General features: G+C 47.3%; 1 protein-coding gene across 1 annotated transcript in view; it reads right to left on the reverse strand.

The window, feature by feature from the left end:
* Positions 1-7,006, reverse strand: part of LOC144820784 (uncharacterized) — a 42,776-nt gene extending 35,770 nt beyond the window's left edge. Inside the window, exon 1 of the mRNA XM_078677959.1 lies at positions 6,929-7,006. The gene's annotated coding sequence lies outside the window, so the exon portion shown is untranslated. The remainder of the gene's footprint in view (positions 1-6,928) is intronic.
* Between the last annotated feature and the right edge of the window lie 2,360 nt (positions 7,007-9,366).

A 9,366-nucleotide genomic window follows, 5' to 3' on the forward strand; every position in this document is an offset into this window, starting at 1 on the left:
CAACACAAAGAACAGGCCAAAGGAGCTCTTTAACAACATTAGACAACAAACCTCCAAGTCCGCTACATCCTCAGTGCAGGCTTCCAAAGAGCTCTGTGACAACTTTGCAAACTTCTTTGAGGACAAGACCAATAAGATTGAGCTCTCGCTGGACATTAACATCACTCCTCACCTCATCAAGAGCATCCCGCCTGGGACAAAGGGCAACACATCCAAGCCCCTTACAAAATCCTGGAAATCTTTCATCCCTATACAGGAAGCCGAGATCGTCAAACTGATCTCCACATCCAATTCCTTCTCTCACGCTCTAGATCCTCTTCCTCCACAACTGACCAAAAAGCTTAAACTCTCCCTTGCCCCGCTTTGGTGCAAGATCATAAACAGCTCCCTGAGATCCGGAGTCGTCCCAGACTGCTTCAAAGTTGGGCAAGTCCACAAATGCTGCCATCTCATTCACCTAGACCTATCGGCAGCTTTCCACACGGTTGATCACAAACTCCTCATTAAGGTGCTTCAAGAAAGGGCAGCTCTAGATCAGGTGGTCTTACACTGGTTCTCCTCCTTCCTTCACAACCGCACCCAAAGAATAAAAATCAAAAAATTTCCGTCCGATCTACACCCTGTCAGCAGGGGAGTCCCCCAAGGTTCAGTGCTCTCCCCAAAACTTTTCTACATTTACATGGAACCACTTACAACCCTACTCAGAAAAGCCAACATCCCCTTCCATCTGTATGCTGACGACGCACACAGCTCTATCAGGAAACCACCTCCATTGAGGACATTCAGAGACTCAATGACATGCTGAAATAAGTCCAACACTGGCTGTCAAGTAACCACCTAAAACTGAATCAAGACAAGACTGAAATACTCCTCATCTCTAAGAAAGAAGAGAACCCCCAAATTGCAGAATGGCTAAAAGCGATCGATGCGCTCAAGGAGGACCTCACCCTGGCGGACTCTGTAAAATCACTAGGTATCACTCTGGACCCAAAACTGAACAAACACATTAAGAACTCCGCCAAGAGCACCTTCCTTTAATCTGAAGCTACTGAACAAAATAAAGCCTTTCATCACAGCCAATGACCTCAAACAAGCCACCAAAGCATGGTGTTATCTAGATTAGACTATGGGATTGCCGCCCTCTCAGGCACATCAAAAGCACACCTTGCTCCCCTCAAAACAACTCTAAAGGCAGCAGCCAGAATAGTCACAGAAGTGAAGAAATTTAACCATATCTCACCCGCATTCTGAGAACTAAAATGGCTCCCAGTTGAATTGCGTGCCAGTTTCAGAACAGCCTGCCTCATGCACAAAGCCCTTCACACAGGCAAACCTGAATACCTGGCCTCCAAACTCAAAAAAGCCGGTCAGACTAGGACCCACAAGAGCTCGAACACTCTACTACTCATCCCGCTGAAAGCATGCAAACAAACAAAAACGCGGCCCAGTCCTTCGCGGGTAACACACCCAAAATCTGGAACTCTATTCCCCCCACATCAGAACTATCCCCTCCTTTGTAAAATTCAAAGGACAGCTCAAAAATGTTTTCCTAGAGCGTTCTCTAGCAAAGAGACAGGAGCCGCAGAAGCGATGATGACATTACTCCCTGGAAGGGGAGTGCGGCCCTAGACCATGGTATTCGTCGTTGGCTTTCCAAGCCTTCAATTGCCCTTTGGTTACATAACCCACTGAAACTCTCCGTCCATGTTCTATGAGACAACAGTATTTTTGATCTTGTGCAATACAACGGTTATAAAGTGCTCTGATACCCTCGGGTCTGGCCAGCGCTATATAAAACTTCAGAATAAATAAATAATTAATAAATAGTATGGCGGGGGAGATTTCCTACACCTTGCCTGGGATTGTATATGCCTATTGGAGTCAGGTGCTTGCAGCACTAGAGCAGATGACTTCATTGCCGCTCCCGTTCTCCCCTCTGCTGGCCTTGTTGGGCTACATGGAGAATATGGCTGTAGCGCACCGGAAATTTGTGTCCTATAGCATCCTCTTGGATGCTATAGGACACAAATAGACACAAAAAGAATAGCCTGTAGATGGGGTCAGGCAGGGCACCCAAATTTAAGGAATGGGTCAGAGACCTGTTATTTTGGCAGAAACAAACATTCACACACCAGATCTCCTACCCCCCCACTTCACGCCCTCAAGACATTTGGCACCCTTTTAAGACATATTTGCTCACACATCCAATTGACGCCGCTGGCACTGCCAGAGTCCCTGGGGCTGGAGAGTGTTGATGGACCTGTCAGGACGGGGAGTGTTTGGGGTATTACACACCCATAAAAAATGTATTCTGAGGCAAATAGTTGGATACAGGCAGTGCTTTAAATGGGCCGGTACTCACCGGTACAGAGTACCGGCACTTCTCCGATTTATCACACGGAGTACCGGCACTTCTCTACTGCCGTGGAGAGTACCGGTACACACGAAAAGTAAGGCTCATTGCCTATGCTTGTGAGCCGGAGTGGAACGTGTCACTAACAGCCAAGGCGCCGCTTCTACAGTCGCGATCTGAGCCCCAGGTGAGCTATTCAGCAGGGCTCATTTGAATAATGTCAGGGTGCTCAACTTCATTCTGTGCTTGATAGAGCAGGGTCCATTCAGGCCCTGTGCTGTCAGTCACAATCACACTATCCAAAGAAGTGTCAGATGACAGAGGTTTCCGAGGGAGTGGTCAAAAAGAGCATGATACAACGAGTCACAACTTTCATGGATAATGAGGCAATGAATGTTGTATTGCTAGTGTAAATGTTATGGATGGATGAACAAGGGTGGATGGATGGATGAGTGAAAGTATGGATGGCTGGGTGAAAGGGGGTGGATGAGTGGATAAAAGGGCGGATGATAGATGGATAAGTGAAAGATTGGATGGATGAACGAAAGGGAGGGAGGATGGATGAAAGGGTGGATGATGGATGAGTGAAAGGAAGGATTGAGTGAAAGACTGATGGAATGAAAGGGTGGATGGAATAAAGGAATGAAAGGGTTGAAGGATAGATGAGCGAAAGGATTAATAAATGAGCAAAATGCTGGATAAAGAGATGGATGAGTGAAAGGATGAATGGATAGGTTTGGAGATGGATGGATGGATGGCTAGGTATGGATATGAAGGGTAGACTGGTGAAATGGTGAAAACTGAATGATGGATGAAAGACTGAACAGACGACACAATGTAAAGGTTAAATGGCGGACATCAGCAGGTAAATGGTAGGATGAAAGAATGAATGGATAGATCTATGGAAGAGACAAGAGCTATTTTCTGGGAAGGGTCATGATGATTTGCTTCATTTACATTGTGCCATAAGAGCTTTGGGTTGAAGTGGGGGTATTTTCAGTGGGCGAGTGTGTGGATGGATGGATGAGTGAGCAAGGGTGGATGTATACATGGATGGATGAGTAAAAGCATAGATTGCTGGGTGGATGATTGGATAAAAGGATGGATGATGGGTGGATGAGTGAAAGATTGGATGGATGAATGAAAGGGAGGATGAATGAAAGGGAGGGAGGATGGATGAGTGAAAGGAGGGATTGAGTGAAAGGGTGATGGAATGAAAGGGCGGATGGAATAAAGGAGTGAAAGGGTTGATGGACAGATGAGCGAGAGGATTGATGACCGAGTGAAAGAGTGGATAAAGAGATGGATGAGTGAAAGGATGAATGGATAAGTTTGTGACTTGGATGGATGGCTAAGTTTGTATATGAAGGGTGGACAGACGGAATGGTGAAAAACTGAATGATGGATGAAAGACAGAATAGACGACAGAATGTAAAGGTTAAATGATGGACATCAGCAGGTAAATGGTAGGATAAAAGGATGAATGGATAGATCTATGGAAGAGACAAGAGATATCTTCTGAGGAGGGTCATGATGATTTGCTTCATTTGCTTGGTGCCATAAGAGCTTTGGTGCGACGTGGGGGGGGATATTCAGGTTCTTCCTACTCATGTGCTGAAAAATATATGGTTTTGTGCCTAACAACAGTAATTAACAGTATGGCATTAAGAAGGTGCATCTATTGCAAAAAAAGGAAATGTTAACATATTATAGCATTTCTATTTCATGTTGTGTAATGAGTTAACTTGCTTTGTTTATATAAACACATTTCTCGTGTTTTGGTGTGTGCTGCAACTAATATAGAAAGAAAAACCAAAGGTGGTGATGGATGGAGCGTTGACAATACAAACACTCACCCCCAGTCAACTGATCTGGGTTTAATCCATCACCGTTCTTTAGCTCACTCCGCCACCCCAGTTCAAACATGGCCATATGCAAATCAGTCTGACCCTGTGCCTCATGGGAACAGTCCAGCCCGAACTGAAAAGCCATGTCTTCCCTGGACCGGAATCAAGCTTCCAGGACCGGTTTCTGGCATTACAGCCATCTTCAGCCGGGCTTGCTTGACTCCAGTAGCAAAGTGAGCAAGTGACTCACGTCTGAGCATACCCTGCCAACTTAGGGCGAACAAAGAAAAACCAAAGGTGGTGATGGACGGAGCGTTGACAATACAAACACTCACCCCCAGTCAACTGATCTGGGTTTAATCCATCACCGTTCTTTAGCTCACTCCGCCACCCCAGTTCAGACATGGCCATATGCAAATCAGTCTGACCCTGTGCCTCATGGGAACAGTTCAGCCCGAACTGCTAAGCCATGTCTTCCCTGGACCGGAATCAACCTTCCCAGGACTGGTTTCTGGCATTACAGCCGTCTTCAGCCGGGCTTGCTTGACTCCAGTGGCAAAGTGAGCAAGGGACTCACGTCTGAGCATACCCTGCCAACTTAGGGCGAACAAAGAAAAACCAAAAGGTGGTGATGGACGGAGCGTTGACAATACAAACACTCACCCCCAGTCAACTGATCTGGGTTTAATCCATCACCGTTCTTTAGCTCACTCCGCCACCCCAGTTCAGACATGGCCATATGCAAATCAGTCTGACCCTGTGCCTCATGGGAACAGTCCAGCCCGAACTGCCAAGCCATGTCTTCCCTGGACCGGAATCAAGCTTCCCAGGACCGGTTTCTGGCATTACAGCCGTCTTCAGCCAGGCTTGCTTGACTCCAGTGGCAAAGTGAGCAAGGGACTCACGTCTGAGCATACCCTGCCAACTTAGGGCGAACAAAGAAAAACCAAAGGTGTCTGAAATGGGGTGGCTGAGTGGGCTAAAGAATGGTGATGGATTAAACCCAGATCAGTTGACTGGGGGTGAGTGTTTGATTTGCTCAAACGCTCCGTCCATAATCCCCTTTTGTATCGCTTTGTTCGCCCTAAGTGTGGGAGGGTATGCTCAGAAGTGAGTCCCTTGCTCACTTGGCCACTGGATTCAAGATAGCCTGGCTGATGAGGAATATGAATCCGAAACCGGTCCCAGGGTGCTTGCTTCCGGTCCATGGAAGACATGGCTTGGCAGTTCGGGCTGGACTGTCCCATGAGGCATAGGGTCAGACTGATTTGCATATAGCCAGGTCTGAAATGGGGTGGCTGAGTGGGCTAAAGAATGGTGATGGATTAAACCCAGATCAGTTGACTGGGGGTGAGTGTTTGATTTGCTCAAACGCTCTGTCCATCATCCCCTTTTGTATCACTTTGTTCGCCCTAAGTTGGCAGGGTATGCTCAGACGTGAGTCCCTTGCTCACTTGGCCACTGGATTCAAGATAGCCTGGCTGATGAGGATTATGAATCCGAAACCGGTCCCAGGATGCTTGTTTCCGGTCCATGGAAGACATGGCTTGGCAGTTCGGGCTAGACTGTTCCCATGAGGCACAGGGTCAGACTGATTTGCATAAAGCCATGTCTGAAATGGGGTGGCTGAGTGGGCTAAAGAATGGTGATGGATTAAACCCAGATTAGTTGACTGGGGGTGAGTGTTTGATTTGCTCAAACGCTCCGTCTATCATCCCCTTTTGTATTGCAACTAATATAGAAGTCATGAAGTATCATCATGTCTTGCCTTCAGCCCCGCCCCCTCACTACACCTCTAGCTCACTTTAATGAGTACCTGCACTTATTTTTTCCCATTTAAAGCACTGGGTACAGATGCTTTCAATCAGTTATGGGGAGTTGACGGCCAAATTTCACCCGGGATTTTCACATGCACGCGCGCACATTCACAGTACACTCTCTCGCAGAAACACACCTAGTACCCTATCTCTCTCGATCTGTTTTGAAGAGCTTAAAAAATGTTCCGGCTACTTACCTCGAGGTGGGTGCACCTCACGAGTACTTGACTGACGAGGACGTAGGGATAATGTTGGCTACTTTGAATAATAATGTTTTAAGTACCCTCAATAATCCGCCCTCCTCTCTCTTTCCACTGCCCCGTAAGCAACCCTCGTGTCCTGCTTCCCACATCATGTATTGTAACAAGACATACCACCGTGATAGTTGGGAAATCTGTAGCTATCGCTCACCTCCCCCAATCTGACTGGCAAAGCTCCGCCCCGAGCTCAAACTTACTAGAACAATCCAAAGCAGGTCAGTGTGCAAATAGCGTTCCTTCTTCTGTGTTGAAACTTCCCTCATATATGTACATAGAGTCAAATATTGCCATACGTCTGTAAGTAATCACAACCACTCGGAACACACGTAAAAAAAAAAAACACAAGTAACTTTTAACAAGCCCGATTTGGAATGTTCACGGGCTGTCCAAATGAGCAGCTACAGCTTTGCCTGGAAATTTCGGAGAAAGAGACGAAACCGAAAACCCCCCATACAAAACGCACCCGATCAACGCTTGCAAAATAAACAAGGACAGAAAAACTCAAGTTACAGTAGAATACAAATCTGTTAAAATTGCTTTTTTTGGATCATGCCCGGGCTTTTGCAGTTTCTTAAAACAACAAATAACAAAAAAATTATTTTAAGGAAGGATGGCAACATCCCTAGATTGGCACCCTTATTCATTACCAACCTCCTGCTGAAACATCCATAGGTACGCCAGCTCTTCCAGCAACTTGTTTAGGCGGGCTATGGAATTCATTCATCTAATAAAATAAGCTCAACCGGAGTCTGAAAAACAGCCTAATGTGTCAGACGACCAAACGACTTGATAGGCTAAAGAACGAATTCTCACATGTGCTTGGGAGGAAAGCGCCTTCGGTACAAATCTAATCAACGTGAAGTTCAGCCACTGCTGACTTATCACACAGACTCATGTTTAGAATGTTAGAAAGAAACTGCATCCCTCTTCTCCTTCCCCGATCTTTGTGCTTTCACTTTTGTTGTTGTTTTCTTTTTTTGTTTATAGGATGTTAGGGTTGGAGAGGGGAAAGGGTGTGTCTTTACTATATACTCTTATGTTTTGGTGTTTGTACATGCTTTAAATGACTGCGGCCAACGACGATTAACAGCGGCCCGCAGGCCTGTTATTGTCTTTGGCTTGTTTCGTGATTCATTGTGTAATGGATCGGTTATATTGCTTTGTCATAAAAACCTAATAAAAAGATTTTCAACAAAAAGTAAATTGCAAGTCATATAATGGAGCGTACACATAATTAATACGTGCATGCCATATGGGGAAAGTCGGAAGTGGGAGATTTTCTATTGGCATTGAAGGAGGGGCAATTTCTGGCGGGAGTCAGAGATCGAAGTGGGCAAGATCTGTGGGGAACTAAGTGCCTGTTATGTCGTACCTACCGGCATGGCCACTCACCGTAGAGGGCTCTGGTAATTGTAGTGATCTGGCTAGGGGCCTAGCGTTATCTACTAAATGACACACAGAAGACATTATTACACTAGTGGTCAGCTCTCAACTGTCACGCCCAGGGTCCCCCAGGCTATTTATTAACTTTCTCCACGTCGCGCTGGCGTACGCCCAGCCGACACACTGCTACGTTGCCGGGGGGAGGTGGTCAACAGTACCACCCCCAACACTGGAGGAGACGTGGACTCTTCCAGTCTCCTGAACACTACATAACTCCTTTACCAGGAGAGACATGTCAATCGAACATAAATATGAGTCCAAATGCAGGATAACAAGGTACAGAAAACAGTTCAGGAAAAACCACCAGCTCGGAGACGGGGTGCTAACAAGAACAGTCTTACTTGGTATTTTCTTCTTAACTGCCCATCAGGCTGCGACTCAATCCGGTGTCGCCGACTAGCCTCAGGATACATAGTCCTTCTGGGATGGCTTCGGACACGGCCTCAGGTTGTAGCTGCTTTGGCTGTTCCACAGCGGAATCGTTAGAATTCTTCCAAAGGGCTGTTGCAGGCGGACGGACTCTCGGCTACGTTAGGACCTTGGTCTTGTGCTGGTGTAGTCCGTGGACTGGGGCTTCGATCTTCTGTGGCAGGTTGGTCGGGTTCAGACTCTTCATTGTTGGCGTTGGATGGCTCGCTGGGAGAGGGTCCTTGGGGCATCTCAGGCATTGGGCCGTCACTGTCATAATCAAAAGGGACTCTTTTGAAGAAGGACACATTGCGTGTTACTTTCTCGTGTCCTCTTTGAGCTGTCACCATAGTGCCTTTTACCGCCGTGACCAACCAGGGGTGAAGCTCGAAGGGTAGGCGGAATTTTCCACCAGGATGGCGGTCCCGCACTAGCACTCGGTCGCCAACAGCAATCGGACTTCCTTTAGCATGTCTCTTCAAAGATGCTGCTTTATTGTTCATATCACGTCGGCGGTCGGACTGGTTTGGGGGGTTGGGTGTTTCTGCCCATGTTGGGGGATGTGGTATGGAGTCAGTCATTGTCCGACCAAAGCACCGCCGACTTGGGGAGATACCCGTGAGGCGTGAGCCGGTATTCACGGAGAAACTGGTACACTGCGTGCTCCAGGTTGACTCCATCTGCCAGGGCAATTTGTATTGTTTTGTTCAGAGTACGCATCAGCCGCTCCACTTCACCATTGGCCTGTGGCCATCTCGGTGTGATTTTGCGGTGCTTCACTTTATGGCATGCAAGGTAGTCAGTCAGCTCTGCACTGGTAAACGGTGGACCGTTGTCTGTCCGGATCTCACCAAAAAGTCCATGAGTTGCCATTAGTTTCTCGAGTTTTGGGATTACCTCCGCTGCTGACGTTCATGTGACAAACTCGACTTCGGGGTATCGGGAGAAGTAGTCTACCACCACGAACATGTACTTTCCGCCAGGTAGGCTGCCAAAGTCAGCACTCACTCTCTCTGACGGGGAGCTCGGAGCAGGTTCTGTGATGACAGGTGCTGGTTTGTTGGGCAGGCTCGTTGCGAGGCACACTGGACAGTGTTGAACAACTGCTTCTTTCTGTTCATCTAGGCCTGGGAACCAGACTTTTCTGCGGAGTCCGTTTTTTGACTTCACAATCCCTTGGTGAGCGCCATGTGTAAGAAGCGCCGCTTGTTTAGTCAGGCTCTCCGGCAGGACTAGGC

Source organism: Lissotriton helveticus, chromosome 1_1, assembly GCF_964261635.1.
Source record: "Lissotriton helveticus chromosome 1_1, aLisHel1.1, whole genome shotgun sequence".
Lineage (NCBI taxonomy): Eukaryota > Metazoa > Chordata > Amphibia > Caudata > Salamandridae > Lissotriton > Lissotriton helveticus.